Raw genomic sequence first — 22,676 nt, 5'->3', positions numbered from 1 at the left:
GAGGCTCGGGCCAGCCCCGCCAGGGGACCGCACGGCGGGGCGCTCGCCCCGACCCCCGCCGCCTGCCCCCTTCCCCGGGAAAACAAACCGGGCGGCCTGCCCCGCCGGAGCAGCATCATCAAGGTAGGTGGGAGAAGGGCGCTCAGCGCCCACCGCAGCCGTCCTTGGGGTCCGTTTCTCCAAGAGGGAAGTGGTGCCGGGAGGAGGGGGTTGTTGGAGGAGCCCGTGGCTAACGGGAGCCGCTGGTGCACGGGTGCTTGGGATGGTGGAGCAGAGATTGGATGCAAATGCATTTGGGAAAACTGGCGAGGTGTTCCTTAATGTGCAGGGGGAGCTGTGTTCAGACATTCCCGGTTGAACTTGGGACTGTCACCTCTCCCAGGGTTGGCCTGGGATTATGGCCTGTACCTGGCAGGGCAGGTCATGTTCCTCTGGGGATAGCCTTGGTTGGTAACAGACATCCCTGTATGGTTTCTATTGATGTTCAAGACAGTGATGATGTGAAGACATTTTCTTAAAAAATCCTAGGCGGTTGAACAGATTATTTAATAGGTTTCTTCTGACCTCTGCATAGTGGCCTTTTGCAAACGGTTGTAGTTGGAGGCTGCAAAGTCTCTGATCACTCAGTCACACGGAGACATTGGTTCTGAACATCTATGCAGATTTCCGCTTTCTCGGGCCCAGAAGCTCAGAGATTATAGTTCTGCACAATTTAGTCTTTTTCTTGCTGCAGTAGGCTGGCCTTCAGTTCTCTGCAAGTTCTTTTAGGCAGTTTGCTTGGTTTTGATATCTTTTGCATTGTGGTATTTAGCAGAAAAAGTCAGCGGTGGTCTTGTGTATTTTAAGCTCCAGACGTAATATTAGGAACTCCTGAGTTTGTGGTGGCTTCATTCTTGTATTACATTTTGGTCTGCAGTGTAAAAATATTTCTCGTGACATGAAGTGGAAAAAAAAAATTGATGAGCTAAGAAGAGCAGAGCCTTAGGCAAGACTAGCTCGTTTTGCTCAAGTTTGGAGTAAATAAGAAAATGTTGCTTTCTGAAAAGCAAGGCGTTACCGGGACAGTGAGCAGCCGCAAAGCACATTGACAGGGCTGCACCCACCCTTCCTATGGCTGATGACTGGTGGGGAGGAGGACAGTACGGGCCACAGTGGAAAGACTTGGCACTGGTGGTATTTGGAATGTAATTGGACCTACAGCAATCTTCTAAGTACAATGCAAGATGGTGTTATCAGCTCCTACAGTAACCTAGTGAAATATACCGCCTTGCTACTCTGTGTAACAGGCAGTTGTGAAACTGCTTTTCGCTTTGTCATCTGTTTGCACAGTTTATGTCTGGGCAAGGGCACAACTGAAGGGCTTAAAGCTCGGGTGTATTCACTATCTGCAGCAGGCGTTTCGAGTTTAACTCAGGACAGTAAAATATATTTTTGTGCATACCTAGCTTTTAGTGACTCATCTTTCCCTTTACTCTGTACCTTATGTTTCCATGTAAGTTGCTTTCAACTGTGCATGATAACCAATCCTATTGACAGAGTTCTGTGTCAGATCTGTTTTTTATTGGTGACCAGAGATTCGTGGTGATTTTGCACGGTGGCGTTCATGAAATTTGAGGGGAGGGAAATTCCAGAGAGATACCAGCCTAGTTAATTTTAACTCCTCACCCCCAATTTCCTGGAGGGACATGTTTTTATATTTTTAAAAAATTCAAACTTTATTGGTGTTTACAGTAGTGTAACTTAATTAAAATAGTAGGTGTTTTAATTTTACATTTTTGGGGGATTGGGAAGGGCGGTATGCCAAATAGTTCTGATATGTGGAATTGAGAACTCATCAGTAGATGTCATTTCTTCATTGGAGAGTCTTAGAAGAATGTGGGAAAATGATTAATTATTCAGAAATCACTGGGTTTTGAAATGTTAAACTTTCAAAGATTTCTTTGTCATTTTTCTTCTTGCTAATGAAGGCAGTTTGGCTTCTTGTTCACAATTGTATTCCTAGATACACATTGACAGGAATATAGTAAGGCCTCACTAGATTGCTTCCTGAGTAAACAGAGGAATGATAAGGAAGTACAAGTTTTCTCTGTTAAGGTCTCTTAATTTCTAAAGTGGGTTATTTTGGATTTACTCATCTCATATAATATTCATTGACTTGCACCTCCTAAGATGACTCGCTTGACTCCTTTTTCTTGCATCTATTTTCACCTTGCATTTTTCTTAAACACCCTTTACAACTATGGATGTAGTGTTTGAAGTTGATCAAACCTGGATTTAGGAAAGAATTATGCTGTAATTAAGTAGGTAACTAGTTGGTATGTTTCCCCTTGAATTGGCATCTTGAAGAATCAAGATTTTTAGTGTGGTATTTTCTAAAAACATAATAGCATCAAGACAACATACTAACAGAAATAAAGAGATCTTTTACTTTAACATCAACTTTTATAAAAAGCAATGACTAATGCACACACATTTTTGTCACATGAATGGCAGACATATTTCACTTTTGTTAAAAAATAATAAAAATCTTAGCAAAGGTCCATGTAAAAAGGCAATAGTGACATTCTTCCTGGGTTTTCTTATGTTGCTTTTGAATATAAGGGATGCATGCAGTCAGGTGATAGAATAGTAGAGGCGGAAGTAGATTAGTAAGCAAGGTGGTAATTGGGGGGCAGGAGAAGATGGCAGGAGTAAATGCCAGCTAAGGAACAGAGACCAGAATTTACGGGGTTGCATTAGCTGAAATGTCCAGCTTGTGAGCTATGCGTGTTTCCTAGCGTCCATCTTCATTACACCCTTGACAGCCCTCTCAGGTGGGGATCCTCAAATCAAAGGGAGAACTCAGCCTAAATGTGATATGCAGTGGGCAAGGGGTCTTTTGCTGAGGTGCAGGACATACGCAGAAATACACTGTGGGCTGACCAGAACTGTAATCTTTGTTTAAAACCAATTCTTTTGAACTCCGTCTGGTTTGTGAATGTGGTGTTGAGTAAGAAATTGTTGTCAAACTACATTTCTGCCAAAGTAGGTGCACAGATCTTATCCAAAAAGAGCTCCTTGTTTTTGGTAACAGTGTTGATGAAAATTCAGAGTAAGCAGCCATGTAGAACCTTTTACAGAACCGTGAGAAGATCAATAAATCATGGAACTTGTCACTGTACTTTTCTATTTTTCCTTAGCCTATTGAAAATATGTTACACCTTTTAAATTATTTGCAAAGGCCCATGACTAGATTTTTAGGGAAGGAACCATTATTATGTTTGTCATCTGAAGTAATCTTAGTGAATGAAAACATCACTTTCATTTTCTCTTTCAATATTTCATCTCATCACACCACTCAATACAATGCACACTTTATTTTGAAACAGTTAATTTAGTTAATTGTTCAGATAACATCCATTTTTTTTATGAATAGATGAATCCTTTAAGTTGGGAGCTTGTTCTAGAAATATGAAGTAGCATTTTAGGCCTCAGATTTCTTTTTAATTTTCCAAATAAATGAAGTTAAAGTGTCTATATATTTGAATTGTTTATTTTAATCAAAACTAGTTGAATATCTTAGTTGGTACTTTTTAAAGTATGGTGTGATTTGCATAAAGTAAAAATTCACCTCTGTTGGTGTTCAGTTCTTTGAGATTTGACAAACACACAGTCATGTAATTGCCACCACAATAAAGATATAGAACAGTTCCATCGCCTGAAAAAATTCCCCCAGTCCCTTTGTAGTCTTCTCCACCACCCCCTGACCATGGCAACCTTTGATCTTAGGTATTTTTTTGATAGGAAATATAGCTATTGCACTATTTTGGTATTTAAAAGTAATAACAGCTGCTGCCACTTATTACACACTTACTACATGCAAAACACATGAAAAGTACTTAATGTAATTTTCTGACTTGGCCCCATAGCAATCATGTAGGCTGAAGAAAACAGAGGTCAGAGAGGTTAACCACTTGGCCAAGGTGTTGGAGCTGGTTGTTATACCCCAATTGGGTACAGCTGTACTCTGCTGCTCCCCCAAATTACACTGGCTGTTTTAAATTTTCTATATAATTAAGGTAGCCTTGGTAGTTTGGAACACTGGATTTGATTTCCCTCTTTAAGTGTAGGGGACATTGGAGGAGGAAAAGGACTCTCTATTTCTGCTGGCAGAAGAGGTTGACAGATAGTATAACCAGGCAGCTGTTTAGTCACCTGTTGTCGCTGCTTGACCAGACTCGTCAGATTCACTGGGTCCAGTGGTTTGACCTTGCCCAAGGTGGCAGCTCTTATCTTTCTTAATATCATTATGGTCATTATCATAGTATCATGCTATGTAGGAGAAACACCTTCATTACCTTTATGCCAACATATATCCCTCTGTCTTGACGCTGAGGCATCCAAGGTGGGCAGTAAGTGAGCTTTTTGAATTTATTATACATGTTTATACAAAATAAGAAAAATGCACATATGGATATTATATTGGCCCATGGTTTAAATAAACTAGACTCCTTGCAGGCAAAAGCTGGGCTGTATTTATCAGTTCTGCACAGATAACAAGCACTCAGTAACTATACTTTTAATTGGATCTCAAATATACTATCTGCATTTGACTTCAGAAATTTTTTTTTAATAATTGGGAAAAGACAACTGCATGCCCAGAAAACTTGTGGGCCTATCATAAATATTAAACAAACAGTAACAGGACCACAAAGTGAATTTGTCTGGACTGATAGGAGCCTGGATCGTTGAGGTCAGAAAATTCTAATGACCAATCAGCAACTCTCAACCTCACTTTGTACGAATGCACTTGGGGCCACACAGCATAACTGTTGAAAGGCCACGGTCTGGTTGCATCTCTCAGCCACACAGAGAACTTCGGTCACAATTCAGAGTTCAGTTTTCAAAAGTACTTGGAGGATATGAATGTTCATACCCGAAAAAATACTTGTTCCCTTTTGCTTTTTCCCTTTCTAGTCTCCCAGCCTTTCCTCTAAACAGTTCCATTTGACTTGTGTTGTTTTTCATCAAATCCAAATAGACAACCAACAGGAAATTATTATTTTTTTTATTGCTGATCTCGGCCACTCAGCTATTTTCTTAGAATGCTCTCTCCCAGAATCTGTTTGGTTCCTTTTATAGTTCTGTGCTCTCTGCAAGGGGTCTAAACTAGACTGTTCTTTTATTCTTTTCCTTTCTTGTTTTAATGCTTAAGTTAACGATGCATCAGTATTGAACACAATAGGGCAATGTAATTTACAACCTAAATGCAGATGTAACTGAAGTGTGAACGTTCATATTTTCTCTTCAGACTTTGTTTTATGCATGTATGTCCAAGAACAGATACTCCGTTCCTTATTAAGTTTTGGTTGTCATTACTTACTCATGTACCAGGCCCCTGGATTAATTTAGCTACCTTTTTATTTTATATTATTAGGGTTCTGTAGTTCAGGGGATATTCAATTATTTTTACCCGTGGGCCACAGGATCTGAAACTGTGTTCCTACTGATAGTAATGAATTGAGAGGGCTGTGCTTGGCATAAGAGTATTAGTAGTGACTCAAATTCAAGTCAGAGCCCCCAGGGAAGTCTCAGCAGTACCTGTTTTCCTTGTGTCAGAATAATTCTATAGCTTCAGGGTACGCAAAGTGTATAAATGATGAAACTGAACACCAGTGACAATTGTGCAAATGGTCCAGCTCGCAGGCTAGACACTTGGCACCCGCCTATTCCAAGTGGCAGAGGAGGGCAGGTGGCTAGGTGCCCTGCTGGCCCTCAGTGCTTGGTCACAGGGCAGGAATAATTAGGCAAAATGTAGCCTAACTAATAAAGTCAGCTGGGCTGTACTCTGGGGTCTTAGCCACACTCAGCCCACATATTACCTGTCTGCATTAGTCAGGAGGCAGAAGACTGGTGGGGAAAAATAGAGGATGTGGAGTTAGGAGCTTGGATCAGAGTCTGGCTCCCTCTTCCTTTCTGCGTGTCCTTGGGCTAGATATTTAAGTCTGTGCCCAATCTCTAAAACAGAGAGTAAAATCCTGCCTCAGCGCATTTTGTGAGGATGAAATGAGATGATACGAGTGAAATATTCAGAGCAGTGTGTGGCCCATGATAAACTCAATAAGCAGTACCTATTGCGTTTTGTATTTTTTCTTCAGTTTCTCTTATTGAGAGTTTACCTGAGATGAGCAAACTCACTTAGCTCCGTTCGAGTTGGAGATCATGAACATTGCCATGCTCGCTTTGGAAGCTTTGCTTTTGAAATATGCAGAAGGTACCCAGAGAAATTTCCCAGACATATTCTAAAGATGCTTTCAAGAATTATTTGTTTCGGTGTCTTTCTAAATCTGAAGCCTCCAACAACCGTACACATATCTAAATAGCCTCAGCGAAATGGTCAAAGGCTGTTGACCGTCAGTCTCATTAAGCCCAGCAAGTGCCCATGTGTCTTGATTTGCCCAGGCAATCCAGATTTATACCTTTCCTCCTGACAAGATTATTAATAGCGCCTTCTTTCACTCTCAAAGGCATCCTGGTTTGGATGATAAATTATATGGCCACCCTACTTATCTGCTTTTTACAAACTCTGTTACAGCCCGTGTGGGAACTCCAGGAGACTGCTATCTATGCCTAAACTTAGCCTTTATTTCTTCCTTTTCTCAGCTTCCAATGCTTTCCTCCTCTCTCAGTCACCTTCAAGGTCTTCCTCAGTTAACCACCTCTCAGGAGGAATTGTTTCTTTCTCTGCCTTCCAGCCACCACACTCTGCTTGTGTCTCTGTACAGCCCCATTTCCTTCTGCCACATAGGTAACTTATCTGATCCTTATTCACCTTCTGTTTATGGAAACACCCAGTTTAATGTCTTGCAGAAAGCATGTATGTAAGTAGGTACTTGTTAAATAAATGTACAATGGATGAATAAGAGGGCATGAACGATACAATTTATTTTAGGAGTTCGATGGTGTTATTTAGACTTAACTCGCCCTGGTTTTGATTGGAATTTAAAACTCAATGAGCTGTGAACTTCAAAGAAGAAATTTATTTCATGCACATAATTTTGGAAACAATCAAAGGGAAGGAAATACCTTCATTTAAAGTTGGATCCAGGAATTTGGTTGGTTCCAGAATTGTTTTGTAAGATGTTAATATAAATGATCTGTTCCCTTTGGTGCCCCTGAAATGAGTAGACCTTTGAAAATTTCTTTTGGTTTATGTTCTATCAAAGTTTAAAAAGCATGGCAAGAGACCTTTACTATTTGTTAACACATTTCGTACCGCTCAGGAGTTTTCTCGTGTTTTGCGTGCCATCTGTTAAGGACCACTCACGAGTGTTCTCGTTTTTCACGCCCATGGAAAAAGGAGTGAATCTAGATACTTATGTAAATTTTGTTTGGTCCCTCTTCATAGAGGAAAATGTTTTACGCAGTACCATACGTTAAAAAAGTACTAGGAACTTTAATTGTTTTTGTAAATAAAAATGTTATAATTATTGAAAAACAACACCTAAAGTGCATTATGATGATTTAAATAACATGCAATTTGCCCCAAAATGTGCGGTCCCTGGTGTATGTCTTAGAGATTTCTATGGGGTACACAATGTGTTAAAGCATTTAATTTTGAGAGTGAAGAAATTGACAAGCTTCGGAGATACTTCGCAGAATTTCAAATAAAGCTTTACAAATTACGTTTAACTGTAACTAGGCATTCTCGCTTGTTAAGATATTTCAAAATAATACTCCAAAATGGAAAAAAGAAAGTTACCGAAGAAGTGTACTGCGAATCTGAAAGTAACGATGAAGAGTTTTATTTTGACACCTTGAATGCTGACTGTGACGTAGAAAGTGATAACGTTTGTAGTGATTCCACTAGTAGTGACGTAGTTCCAAAAAAGAATTAATAAATCTTATTTATCCTTCATAATCTTGCATGTTATGTATCACTGCTCTTTCAGTGGAAATTAATTCCGACCAGTACAACACCCATGTCCAAATTTAATACGACCGCAAAGGGTTAATCTATTTTCTAGTATTCGGTTTCTTTAAGTGATTGTAGTTTATGCTTGTTTTGTTTTCTTTTTAAGGAACTGAATTACTTAAACTTTCATTGTCATTAATATTGGATTGTCAAAAGATATTCATTGGGAGTGCTTTAGAATCTTGTCTATAATAATAAAAGGGTAATATGCTAATTAGACCAGACATCTTCCAGACGTCCTTCTGGACTTCCTTCCTGACGTCCTTCATGATGAAGCCAGGGCTGGAGGGAAGCTAGCCCGGGTCCCAGGTGCCAGAGGGAAGCCGGTGCCGGCAGCTGGGGGAAGAAAGGCCTACTCTTGCACGAATTTTTGTGCATCGGGCCTCTAGTTAATAGTAAAGAAAATAAATGAGTATAGGTAGAGTTGCAGAAGTAGGATCTTTAATCCCTAAACACATTTTGCAATGTAATGGTAGAAATTCTACCTCTTATTACAATTTAAGGATTGGGTGTGGAAGAGTTACTAAGAAATGCTTTGTTTGCGTCATCTCATGCGAGTCTCACCACAGTGTTGCAGGAGCCATCATCATTCTCTTTTTACAGACAAGGAAACCCACTCTTCAAGGTTTGGGTATTTCCAAGCAAGGTCACAGAGCTTGTGGGAGGCAGAGCCAGCATTCAGACCATGTTTAACTTGAAAGCCCATACTTTGAACTGCTCCATTACCTCTTTCTACTTCATCTTGTGAAATGTATCTCTGACTTTTTCCTTTTTCTCCTACTTGCCCAAGCCATTCTGGTTCCTTGATCTTAGCAGTTTCTACCAGTCCTAAAATAGATGACTGAATTTTAATTAGGAAAAGTTAGCCTTTTGCAGCTGAATCTTGGGATGAAGCCAACATGTTCCTAATCAACAAAAATCTGTTTTGTCCTTTACCTCTCCACTCTTATTAGATTGATTTGAAAACTTTTTAGGAGGGGCGGGGTCATTTTCTGTTTTTTTTGTTTTTTTTTAGCAAAAACTTGATTTACAGTTATATACATGTTAGGTTCCTAGAAGCTAAAACAGATAACAGTAACTATTTGTTTTTAGGTGAGCTTTAATGTGTAACATCCATCATTATTGTTTTGGAATTATAAAGTAATTATCCTATATAATAATCCTATATAATAAAAGGCTAATATGCAAATTGACCAAACGGCCGAATGACCGGTCGCTATGATGCAGGAGCTGCCCCTTAGTAGTCAGTGTGCTCCCACAGAGGGAGCACCGCTCAGCCAGAAGCCAGGCTCACAGCTGGTAAGCACAGTGGTGGTGGCGGGAGCCTCTCCTGCCTCTGCAGCCTCTCCTGCCTGCACAGCAGTGCTAAGCTGTCAGTCAGATATCCCCTGAGGACTCCCAGACTGTGAGCGGGCGCAGGCCGGGCTGAGGGACCCCCCTGAATGCACAAATTTCGTGCACCGGGCCTCTAGTAACATTATAAAATATGTTAATACTTACAACAGATTACTATGAAATTAGTATTCAAGTATCTTCTTTGATTATAGTAAGAAACTGATTTGGAAATAGCAGATATTAACAACACCCCAGAAACTAAGCAGCTGGATTTAAAAGTGGTTAATAATGTAAATTCTGGAATTTTTAGAAATGAAAGGGATCGTGTAAAATTCTTTTGTAATTAGATATACACAAGGCCATACTGATTAGTACATTTAGCTCCTAGCTATGGTTGAGTTCATTTATTTGCATATTAGCGTAACAGAATTGAAAAAAATAGTTATGTAATACTGCAGTATATGAGTATTAATAGAACAAGATGTGGTCTTCTAAACAGCTATATTTGAGATCCTGTTTTTTGCTATAGATAGCTGTATGTGTACAATGTGCTATACTTGTGCATTCATATACTCTGAAGACTCTGTTTATAAATAGTAAAGATTAAAACCAAATCAAATAATGTAGTGGAAGGTTGACACGGGTCCTGTCTCGTAAGACTGATGGGTAGCAGGTGTCTCCTCTCTAAATTGAAAATGCCCAGGAAGGGCTAGGCTGCTTTTTATGAGCATTGCTGATGAAGCCTCTGTTGCTCTCAACCAATTAGTGTGGCCACAGAGGGATAAGTGACCTCGTTTGCAGCTACCATTAGAATCACAGCTGTATGATTCTCTCCATATGGTTTCCTGATACCTTTTATTTTCCATCTTCCTTCTAAGCTCTGATGTCCTGTGGACATAGTAGATGCAATTTTTCAGATAGTTAATATGGCTTAATGTTTATTCTTGAAGGAAATACAGCGAATAGCTTGGGTTTCTTTCTATTAATCCTTGCTAATAGATAATATTAGAGACTAGTAGAATTTTTCAGGTGTTTTCATATTAGAATTAATAGAATTCCTGATCTAATACCAGTTTTAAGGATGTGTTTTTTTTTTTTTTTTGGAACTTTTGATGATTTGTTGAAAGAGATCTGTATGCTACTACAAAGCTATCTCTGGTTTATGTATATTCCCAGAGATGTTTTTCTATATGTTAAAAATAATATTAGAATTGCTCTGTCATAGGATTTGTGTATATTGAGCTTTAGTAAGTATTATCATGTGATTTTTCTAACTGTTAAAACAGTTTACACAGCCACCTGGTTATATGAGTTCTAGTTGCTCTAATGCTTACTAATACTTCGTGTGGTTTTTAATTATAACCATTTGTGATGGTTATGTACTGGTACCTTACTGTGGCTTTTAGGTTGCATTGCTCTGAAGATTAATGATATTGAGCACTTTTCATATGTTTTCTTGGTCACTTGGATATTCTTTGTAAAATGCCTGTTCAAGTCTTTTGCACATTATTAAAAAATATATATTTTTATTGATTTCAGAGAGGAAGGGAAAGGGAGAGAGAGAGCTAGAAACATCAATGATAAGAGAGAATCATTGATTGGCCACCTCTTGCATGGCCCCCGCTACAGATCAATCCGGCAACCCAGGCATGTGCCCTGACCAGGTCGATGCTCAACCACTGAGCCAAACTGGCCGGGCTCTTTTGCCCATTTTAAATAGTTGGGTTTTTATTTGTTTTAAATTGATTTGTAAAACTTATTTACATTTTCTGGTATGTTAAATGACATCTTTTAATGACCAAAAATTCTTAATTTTAGTGAAATCTAATTATCAACAATTCTTTTATGGTCTCTCATATTGTATGATTTACAACTAACGAAACTTTCACAAACACGTGAAACACCTTTTTGCTGCATTGGAGCACCTGTGCCGTGGTGAGAACTGACTGAGTCCTGAGCCGAATGATGGAGTGGGTAGAGAGAAAGCGCTGCTGGCTGGAGTAGCATGGACAGTGTTTTTCCTGGACTATACTGAAAACACATAGGAGCTAGACCTAGGTGGGAAGTGGACACAGTAATGAAGGATGTCTTGGTCATTGAAGTCATCTTACACTGTTGTGATTCTGCTGGGAGTTTTTATGATTTGTTTTGGTGTAATTTTTGAGAGATTTAATCCTTGCAGGTGCTCTCAAAGGGTTTAATATTAAAAAGTGTGCTGCTCAAACAAAACTTTGAGAACACTCATTTGTGGAGCACCTGTTCTCTGCATGACAGCTTCCTAGATAGTGCTTTTTGGTCTCAAAAGCAGTTAAAAACAGAAAGCAGTTATCCAGGTCTGTAGACAAAAGCAAGAGTTATTTGATTACTGCTGACTAGCAGTCTACCTCAGATCCCAGGGGGTCAGTATAGCGTTTTTAGCCCTACTCAGCACTCACCTTGTGGGGAAAACCGCAAGTCTTCAAATGGGGCATTCAGGATACACTGGAATTGCCTGGATTCGAAAAATTTACTAATGTGTAGATCCACTCCAGCTAATTAAATCAGAATTCCCTAGGGTTTCTTAACCCTCAGAGTTTAAAGTGTTGCCAGGATCAATAACAGCGATGAAGCCTTTCTCACATGGTGGAACTTTGACTGCCCCTTCACCTCTGTTAAATAACATGGAACAAGCACTTTCAGAATCCTGCACGTGACAGTTGGTGATCCTGTGGCTGATGGGGTAGTGCAGGGGGTTGGGTTTAAACCTTTAGGTGCCTCAGTGGAACTTTCCTTCAAGGTGTAGCTGAGTTACCTTTTTCTAAGGGGACAGAAAATACTGATGGAGAGGGAAAATGTCACAGTCAAATTTGGAGAAACAGATTTTATATGTTAAAATGATGGTCTGCCCTGTGTATTAATCATTGTATCATAAGAATGTATTTTTGATCCAGGTAAAGGAATATGTCATGCCAGTTATCGAAAAGGCCCTGGGTTGGTAATCCTGAGCCTTAATCTACCTAGATTAATTATCACTGTGCAGTCACTATCTCCTGGTCCATCTCTAGGCTCTTTGCCATCCCTGATAGAGAAAAGACATCTGTCTGTCCCTCACATTATACCTCCTGGAGGGAGAACTTTCCCAGGAGGAGTATATTATAGAAAGAACTAATTTTACTGAGGCATGAGCACACTTTCTAGAAAGAGGTGATTGTACATTTCAAACTTGGCTGAATCGAGTCCCCACATTTCTTTTAACCACCTCATCTGTGCTCAGGTGGCAGCATGTAGCAGAAATGCTATTTACTCATAGAAGATTATAAATCGACACTTTCCAGACACACATCTATTTGTACAAGTAATTTATGCTGGGAGGAAGAGGACCAACGCATGATGTATCAGTGCACTACTCTTTGGTGGGCTGACAGTCTGGGTTGGTATGCCATGACCTTTGGGTGAGTGAATGCCTACTTTCTGAATGCTGTACAGCATTTTCCTCTTGCCACACAGACCTTTGCGGTCAGGAGGAATGACCACTGAATTCCCAAAGCATCTATAAAGATATTTTATTGGCTGCAAAGCAATGCCATGAAAATATCAGTGTTGCTTATTTCTAGTCTTAGATACTTGATGTGTACTCTTTTCTCCTCAACTTGGTTGCTCTGTTACCAGATCATCAATGTTCACATTTATTCTTTCAGGTCAATTTTTTTTTCCTCTTCCAAATTAACACGGGGGGGCGGGGGGGGGCGCGGTTCTTCCAGCAGAGAAGCTTGTCCATTTATTCTAGGTCGGTGTCAAGGAAGGGACATGGTCTGTTGGGCAGTACTGAAGGAGTACCCACATTTTATCAGCAGAAAGTGTTCTTAATCTTATTGGGACCCATATGTTAATACATAATCTTAATAGGTAGTTTAATTAATTGATTTATCATTATGAGGCATGGTGGAAATGAATTTTAATATTCTTTAGGGGAGAAATTCTGCATCATTTTGTGAAAATTTAGTACTCAGTGAGATGGACCAAGCAAAGAATCAGAGAGGTTTCCTTTTCCATGGCATAATTAGCCAGATCTTCTTACCCATCTTTGTTAGGGAAGAAAGTATTTTTAAATAGGTAAATAGCCCTTTGCCCTAAAGAATAGCTGCCACTGATGAATGCTCCTCTGAGGGGTCTAGCAGCAAGAAACTTAAAGTGGTAGAAATAGGACACATAGTGTTCCATGGGCACCTTGCTTAGAAGTAGATGGGCAGTGTCCTCTCTGTGGCAGTGTCCTGGTCTCAGCGCATTTATACTGCTAGTCTCCTCTTTACTGGTTGCAAGGTGAAACAAGGAGGAAGGTGGCTTAGGAGATGTCACCAAAGTAACAGGGCATAAAAAAGCACCTGTTCCCAGATAGAATTTGGCAACTCTCAGGCCTGCCATTCCTAGGAACAACAGGGGCCATTTGATCCATAAATTATGCCGCAAAAGAGCTCTTTAAACATTTCCCACATCAAGCTGCAGGTAGAAAATGACATAATACAGCTGACATGGAAGAGACTGCTTGTGCCTAGAGTCCTCACCTACTATGGCGAGGGCAGGGATGGAAGGTGTGAGGTTGCGGGGATCAGTATCCTGGCCAGTTTGTAATCCACTGGGGCACACTGATTAGGAGGCTGTGCTTTAAAGGTGGTGGAGAGGAGAGCAGAGGTGTAAGGAAAGGTACAGTTGCTTTGGAGTACTCTCCATCTCTTGCTGTTGAGGTGATGCCTTCCATAACACAATTCCAGTGGCAAATTCACTTCAGTGGTGGATGGAGCTTGGCCCCAAGACATGCCATGGAGCTGTTGCCACTGTGCAAACAATAGCACACAAAAGTCAGCCTGGCCTATGGATGTGAGAACCGAACAGAATGGAACATCTCATGAGTGAGGGGTACAGTCGAGCACTACATTCATGGAGGGCCGATTTCCTATGTAAAGAGGACTGTTAATCTAGCCTTAGGCTTTTCTGCTGTATCTGAACAGAGCAGACTAGTGGGGCCATGTTTAAAACCAATAACAAAAAAGTCCCGAGTAGGCAGGGAGGCCGACTTCCTGGAGTTTCTCTGCAGTGGTCCAAACCCGAGATGTGGACTCCAGTTCCAGTAGTCAGGGGGCTGGCCTGTGGAGACCGGAAGCTGCAAGTCAAGAGTTTTGGGTTCTGATTTAGGGTTTGTGCCTCTGCTTGATGGAAATGTTAAATTTTGAGAGGTCACTGCTTTCTCCTCTTTTTGATGTAAGAAGTACATGAATGCTTGTCTGCCATATTTCTTATATCTCTTGGGCATGTGGGTGAGTACTTTTTGCATAACCGATATGGTAAGTGAAGCTTACATAGATCTTGGGCTGATCTGTTTGTCTAAATGATTCAGTTTCTGCTATTTTACTGTTGATTTGATTCTTTACATGAGAAAGATCTGTGCTGTTCCTGCAAGGTTGCTCATAAATCTGTTAAATTACTCCCTGTCTTCTCCAAAGAACCATAACAAAAAACGGTCTTATTTTAAAGGTCACATTTAATACTTTCCCCTTCTTTTAGCATTCATAATTGAAAATGTTGTTTTCAGTACTCCCTGCTCCACCTTATTTGAATATCATGCTTTGGTTTCCTATTTTTATTCGGTACCCTCCGGCTTTGATATGCTTACCATTTCTAATTGAAATGCTGAACCCGGGCCCTGCACATTCTCCCACAGCCCACAGTTTTTATTTTTTCTCAGCATTGTAAGCTGGTCGGTTGGCGTGATTGTTTTAGTTACCGCTAGGATAGAGCCACCGAGGTCTTACTTTCAGAACCTTGGAAGGTTCTGTTAGGTGGACTGTGGTATTAAAGTAGATAACCTTCATTTTCTCCTGGACCAAGGTAAAAATTCAGAGAAGAATTCAGGAAGTCTCTTAAGGAAATAATAATTTACATATCATTATTTGTGCAGTCTTAATATTTTTTCAGTGACTTGAAAAAGGTAACATTTAATGAAATCACTTTTTTTTTTCCCATAGGATATTCAGTGGAAGACAGATCTGAACTTTATATCTATCTTGTATTTTGACTTGTAAGAATGTTGATTAAACTCTATAGCTTACTGTATTCTCTGTCAATTGAAATAAAGCTATATATGGATCTACTCATTTTATTAGGATAATGATCCTAATGTTTCGAAAGCAGTTTAAAACTCCTAAACCAAGGTGTTATGAAAACATAAGATGGTGGTAACAATACTCATAACCAAAAAAAATTTCTTTTTATGCTAATCATGCATCATATTTGCATAGTTCTTTAATCTCTACCAGGGACTTTAAACAACTCAGTTTACTCTCACAGCTATTTTGTGCTGTAGACAACATCGGTGGCCCCATTTTATAGGTGAAAAGGTTCAGGGCCACATGTATAAAATTACACCTGGTCACACAAAACATTAGCAAGGTGGAGCTCTGGGCCCAGGCCTCCTGTCACTCTCCCTGCTCCTCAGGTATCTTCACACATTTTATACGTGTAAATTGGGATGGTGGCACTTCATTCTTCACCCACTTAATTAACAAGACACAAAAATAGAAACCCAGCATCATCAAAGGGTAATGTTAGGGCAGTACTCGTTTGAGGTGGTGAAGTGTTTAGCTAGCTGAAAAACCCAAGAGTTATTTTTCTGCTGTGAAAGGAGCTGATGTTTAATGCCTTGAACATTCGCCTCTGGCCTACTATTACTTAGGAAAATTAACTGCTTTGCTGCTTACGCTGATAAGGCAGACCATCTGCATGTCCTTGAAGTTTAAAAAAATTGTATTTTTGCACTAAATTTATTTAGCAAGTCAGACATATTTGTCATTCCAAGAAAGCAACAGTATTGCTAAGGACCCTTTAGAATGTGGGGGCTGTGTCGAGCCAGCTGTGCCGGGGCAGTCCTTTCACCATGGCCGTGTGGCTCAGGGTGAAGCTGGGGCTGCTGAGGACAGGGTCACAGACTCCTCCTCTGAGCCAGGGAGCTTTGCAGAGAGAGAGACTCCACTCTCTGGTCCAAGTCTGCATCTCTGACTCTGGAAATCTGTGGACGTGCATCCTGTCACTTCCTCTCACCATTCTTAGCATACAGTTTTATCTCTTGCTTCTTTTTTTTTTTTAATATATTCTTATTGATTTCAGAGAGGAAGGGAGAGGGAGAGAAAGATAGACACATCAATGATGAGAGAGAATCATTGATTGGCTGCCTCCTGCATGCCCCACACTGGGGATTAAGCCCACAACCTGGGTATGTGCCCTGACCAGGAATGGAACCTAGACCTCCTGGTTCATAGGTAGGTGCTTAACCACTGAGCATGCTGGCTGGGCTATCGCTTGCTTCTTAGAGAAACCTCAGCCTTTGCCTTGAGATATGTCAACCAGTCCACTGGCCCTGTGCTTCAGATCCCATCCTCGCCCTCCTGTATCTTTAACTGCTACTTCTGTGCCTATGTCTCTCCCATCATCATATAAGCATGCTCAGGTTCTTAAAAAACAAGAAAGATAGCAGTAACCTTTCGCCCTTCCTCTTCAGCTCTCTCTGCAGCTGTATCTTGAGAGCGGCCGTGATCTGCTCCATTTCCTTTCCTTATATTTTCTCCTTCACCTTCTCCCACCACGAAGGTCATCAGAGCTCACCGTGCCTGAGAGTTAGTAAGCCTCCTTCCCTTATTCCATGCCTGATCTTGGGCAGCTTTTCCAGAGCCATAGCTGCAGTTAACTAGGCATTCACTGATGAGTCTTAACTGGATGTCTCCAGCTCAGATTTGCCCTCTGAGTCCCAGAGACAGCTGTCTACTCAGCATTCCTCTAGCATGTCACTGCACATTCCACTGCAGTGTGTTCAAATCCAACCTTCCCCTTCTTATCCGGCTCCCACCCTCCATCTGGCCCTTTTCTGGAGCTATTTAGCTTGGCACATGGCACCATCCATTCTGCTTTCTTTCCGGTCAAAGAATCAGTTGGACTGAAAGAGGGAGTATTTCTTTTAAAGGAGTTGGGAAGCTTAGGAAATTATTGCAAGCTCTTCTTTCATTAGAAAAATGTTTGCACTTATTTTTTTTTAAGAGGTCAGTTCTGATATACGTTGCTATTAGAATTAGCTATAGGAAGAACATGGGCTGACTTGAATTGAAATGATTTAACTCTTTAAGTATAACTTTCTCTGTAATTTTCAGTCTAAAGTGGTTTAGAGGGAATCGCACAAGTAAGTAGGTATTCATATGCCGCTCTCCTCAACCTCCACTAATGTTTCAGAGTCTCTTATTATTTGCCATGCATTGGTTCACTTAAAATTGCAAAGCAAAATTTAATTGGTATCTGGCAGAAAAACATTTGCTTCTTATAGGGAAAATGTTAGGGAAAGCCACATTTGTGAGCCAGAGAGGGATAATTTTTAAACATTTTGAAAAAGGGTAATATTTACATGAAGAATTTGTTTTCTTCTAAACTTTCAGTTTGAAGTCTAATCAGCTTTTAGACTAGGACAGTAGTTCTTACTCTGGGATCTGTGGTTTATAATATTTTCCTCATTGATTTCTTTCCTGTTATTTTGGAATATTTCTGTGAAAAAAAATTATTTTTTATGCCAAGGATATTCCTTAGCCGTCTTGCTAAAGGTGAATATCAGGTGCGATGGAGTGATAGCATGCAGGGTATGGAAGTCACTTTTGGAGCGACCTTCATGTTACGGAATTAATTTAGTTCCCCTTTGACAGGCGCTAAAGCAGGCCTGTTGTGTCCCATGGTCACGGACAGCCAGCTCTTCTATATTGGAAAATGCTAAAGGCAGCAAAGTACATTGGAGCTCCAGCCCTTTCATTTTACTTTTGTCACTGAATGTGGTGAGACACAAAACCCCTATGTGCTTGTGCAGCAAGGTCCTTGCCAAGGAAAGTGTAGACTGAGTAGCATTCTGGTCTGCCCAGCAGTGAGTTCCCAAGCTGCGTGCAAGGCCAGAGCTGTGACGTGTCAGGCTGTGTATCATACGTCCAGGTGGGAGATGCCAGAGACCCGGGGACGCTTTATTTCTGGCACGTGGTCAGGTTGGTTCTGTGGCTGAGTGTAGAAGGAAAGAGTTGAAGGCGTTTATTTAACATGGCACTGTGCACTCAAGCTTGCTGACATTTCTTCTAATATTTTAAAGCACGTTTTGGCAGGATAGGTCCTTTTAGCCTGCACCTGGGTGAGCTGTTGAAATTCATCACAACCACCCAATGGTTTTCATCTGTTGTGTGTGCATTTTCAGAGACTTCATCTTTGTGATCTCTTCTTGCAAAGTGGAGTGGCCACTGCTCTCTTTGAAACACAGAACTGTGAGGGGAAGAAAACCCTGATCCCTTCTTCTGGATGGGGGCAGCTAATCTGGCTTCACTGCTGAGGTGCTAGAAGTCCCATGTGTCCTGAGAACGTCTCCTTTTCTGTGTCCCTGTTCAGTTTTGTCAAGGCTGCCAGCCAGTAATCCTCAAAGACATTGGACGATTTGGTAAGAACCATGGCCATGACTTTCACTCCTTAACCATTGAAAGAGATTTGCCAAAAAAAAGGAAAAAGGGCAGACTATGGATTTCATATGGTTAACATTGAGGACAGATGTGAGAAGAGTGTGTGTGAGAAGTGTTGGAGTGTTTTAAGAAAGGGAAAATCCCGTTTGAACCAAGAGGAGTTTCCTGATGGGATGGCTTATTTGGTGATGATCTGGCCCTTTGAGTGAGGTCCATCTTACAGTTCAAGGCTTCGCCATCACCCTGATGGATGCTGCTGAAAAACCAGGAGTGCTTTTGCCCAGATGCCCCCCTGGAAGTACTGCCTGGAAGCAGATAACCAAGTACATCTTCTGGGCAGAGGCAGTGACAACAGCCGTGGCAGCCTCTTTGCAGGCAGAAGCCTGTAGACTCCAGGAAAAACTACTGAAGGTTATCTTCATCCTGACAGCTCTACATTGAATGCAGACTGAATCCTCTCCGTGACACACACAGCACTAGTGGTGCTATCCTTGCTACAGAAGGCCCTGGGGGCGGGGTGGTGGGGCACAGGGAGTGACGGACAGTGAATGGGACTGGAAGAGGTTTAGGGCACTGCTACACTTCTTCACACAGCTTGTCCTAGCCGCTGGCAAAGAGGGCTGTGATTCTACTCGGCACCACTCGCCTTTTATCAAAACAAAAACTGGAAGTCGAAGTTGATCGATTGTCATACACCAGGACCCAATTTTAACTTCTGTATCAAAGTAAAGTAACTGCCTTCTAATTGAAAACTTCTTTTAGTATATGGTATCCTTCTGTTTTACCTGCACTGTTTAGATTTATTTCAATTTTTTTTCGGAAGCAGCCAGTTAATTTTTACGTTTGAAATGAATTTGGCAAGTATCATTTACAAAATTTAAAAATCTATGTGAAGGAAGTGAATTTCCAGTGATGGCATTAATTGTGTGCTCAATTTTGTGGGTATGTGCATATGCTTCTGAGAAGTTTCCTTCAGATTTCCAATGACATCAGAAATTGAAAAAACAACCAATCATTTATTCAGAGCAAGACTGTGCTGTGGCAGTAGCTCTAGCTTATTGTTTAAGCCTCCTCAGAATGTGGACAACATACATCGATCTTACTAGTGCTGTGCCCCCATCTCTGGGGGAGACTGGAGGGAGGAAGCTGAGAGGGGAGGGAACCTTGCAAATGGAGGAGTAGTTGCTGACAGGTGCCTGTCACTCTCCACGTCCCGCCAGGGCACCACTAACCATCATCTGCTTTGAGGAACACAATCCAGATCCACCTACAGAGGCTTCCGGGACAGGCAGGACTTATATGTCGCAGACCTGCATTTTGACTTTTATGGTCCTTTTCTCCTTGCGGCTTTCTTCCTCTATTTAAATAAAACATTAAATTTTACAACAGTATTAGTGTAAGGACAAATCTAATATTACAGATTAAAACATTTTATTCAACCTAAAGGTTCCTTTTTTCCTTCTGATTTGAAAAGAAATTTTGTGGGCCCCTAAAAATATTGTGGGCCTAGCATTGTGTGCCTAGTGTCCAATGGATAATAAGTTGGCCTTGACGTATGCAGACTATCCCTGATTTTCTTTCTTAAATGTATGAGTAAGAAGTGGAATATACAAATTAATACGTTATTTTTACTTCCAATTTATTATTCTTAGTAAAGTTGAGAGAAGTCATTGAGCATACTGTGAATTTAAATTTTGGAGAGAATTTTTCATCAGTTAATATGTAACTTGTACCTTCAGTTTATATTTATTGTATTGTTAATTTTTGCCAAGAAATTCATTTTCAAAATTTTAATAAAGTTTGAGTTTTTAAAATTAAAATTTTACTATGTTAACATCAGTAATTCATATTCTACAGAGTTTGAGAGGATTTACTATTTTGAGTATATGCAAATGGGGAATATTTTTAAGCATTCTTTCTAGCTTATTTTGTGAATATACAATACTTTCTATATAATTTGTTTTCTAAACTAAATTAGTTTCAGATAGGAACTTCTATGTTTTCTCCTGAATCTTAGTTTTCTCTACATTCTTTGAATAAAAATCTACTTTAAAAGATAACAGGCAATAATTTTGTGACTTGGAAATTTCAGAGTGGCCAGGAAAAGCATGTTAAAAATAGAAACTGTGTTTATTTACTCTGCTCCTCCCAGTCTAAAGCACAGCCCTGTGGTTGCAGGCCAGGGGAAAGCTGATGGTGACTTGGAGGGTGTTTTTCCCCCCTGTTGCCGAGTTGAAGGAAGAGATCATCCTTTTAACTTCTGAGTCCTGCTTCCTTTCTTTGGCAACTCAGATGAATTATTTGCACATGCTGTTATCTGAAAATGAGTTTGACCAATTAGTTTAGTGTCTGGTTCATTCTCCTTTCTATTTATATATTTTATCCAAGCTCTATGCCATGAAAAGAAATTTTGAAATTTTGGTTTTACTAATGATTATACTTTCAAAATTTATCAGTTTATAATTTTAAGTTTTCCTGTTGTTGATATTTGTGTTTGTGTGTGTGTGTGTTTCATAATAGTCTGAAAAGATGGCTACTTACTTGGTTAAAAAGGCCTAGATTATGAATTTAGTTCTTGCATAGCCCCCTGTTGCCGAGTTGAAGGAAGAGATCATCCTTTTAACTTCTGAGTCCTGCTTCCTTTCTTTGGCAACTCAGATGAATTATTTGCACATGCTGTTATCTGAAAATGAGTTTGACCAATTAGTTTAGTGTCTGGTTCATTCTCCTTTCTATTTATATATTTTATCCAAGCTCTATGCCATGAAAAGAAATTTTGAAATTTTGGTTTTACTAATGATTATACTTTCAAAATTTATCAGTTTATAATTTTAAGTTTTCCTGTTGTTGATATTTGTGTTTGTGTGTGTGTGTGTTTCATAATAGTCTGAAAAGATGGCTACTTACTTGGTTAAAAAGGCCTAGATTATGAATTTAGTTCTTGCATAGGCTTTTCACCTAGGAAAGGCTTACCTTCGTAAGACTGAATATTAACTAGAGAAGCCTGTCATTGGTGTCATGGATCACGAGCATCCTGGAGAAGTGCACAGTTTGTTTTTTAAGAGCATGGACAGCTTAATGGAGCACTATGACTTCTCTGACTACCAGACAGGCGCCCAGTGGTTCCAGTCTGATGCTTGAAGCATGTACCACATTTGGAACCTTTAGCCCAAATGCTGTCGCATTAGGTCATTGATGGCGCCAGTTCCACAGCCCTGCTTTGGAAGGAGTTGCTTATTGCTTAGGCTTTGGAGTGAGCGGGCTTGGGTGAGAGTCCAGTCTGGGTCATCTATTAGCCTTAGTTTCCTCCTCTCTAAAATAGGTATAATAATAACCCGACTTCATTGGGTTTCTGTGAGGTCGTACATATAAAGCACGACTGTCAATAAGTGTTAGTGACTGCTTTTGTACTGGCACAGAACGGCAGGAGTCCGAACTTAACATTTGCGGTGCCAAGCCCTTCAATTTCTTTACCTATTTTCATAATGACTGCCTGAAAGAAACGAGTAACAATTCACTTAATCTATTTCAATTCCATTTATTTCAAACACATTTAATGGGTTATCACTACATTTTTTTATTTTAACCATGTCTATTCTGGTTTTTATTCCAAATAATGTTTAAGCAGATATAAGTGAACACTTAATTTTGTGGGCTGATTTGGCACTATCAGGTTGTGATTCCTGTTGTATATTTTAATTTCCTCTCTCCCTTTTGTGGGTTCTCTCTGTTACAGAGAATGATATAGTGAACCCATATGTACCCATTGTCCACCTTCAACAGTTAACAGCTCAGCTCATGGTCAATCTTTTTCTTTTTTTAAAAAATCCTCCCCTAAGGATATGTTTCTATTTCTGTTAATTTTTCCTTTTTAGATAGAGGAATGGGGT

The 22,676-nt window shown here is 40.2% G+C and overlaps 1 protein-coding gene across 3 annotated transcripts in view; it reads left to right on the top strand.

Annotated features, from left to right (window-relative positions):
- The first annotated feature begins 6 nt into the window (after positions 1-6).
- Positions 7-22,676, top strand: part of PLCL2 (phospholipase C like 2) — a 163,274-nt gene continuing 140,604 nt past the window's right edge. For 2 of the 3 annotated variants that reach the window (XM_015568096.1, XM_015568097.1), the window contains exon 1: positions 74-123. The gene's annotated coding sequence lies outside the window, so the exon portion shown is untranslated. Of the gene's footprint in view, positions 124-22,676 lie in introns of all 3 variants that reach the window. The other variant, XM_006770170.1, reaches the window with a different exon arrangement.

This window comes from Myotis davidii, unplaced genomic scaffold, assembly GCF_000327345.1.
Source record: "Myotis davidii unplaced genomic scaffold, ASM32734v1 scaffold962, whole genome shotgun sequence".
In the NCBI taxonomy this organism is placed as follows: Eukaryota; Metazoa; Chordata; class Mammalia; order Chiroptera; family Vespertilionidae; genus Myotis; species Myotis davidii.
This window is presented reverse-complemented; position numbering and strand designations above follow the sequence as displayed.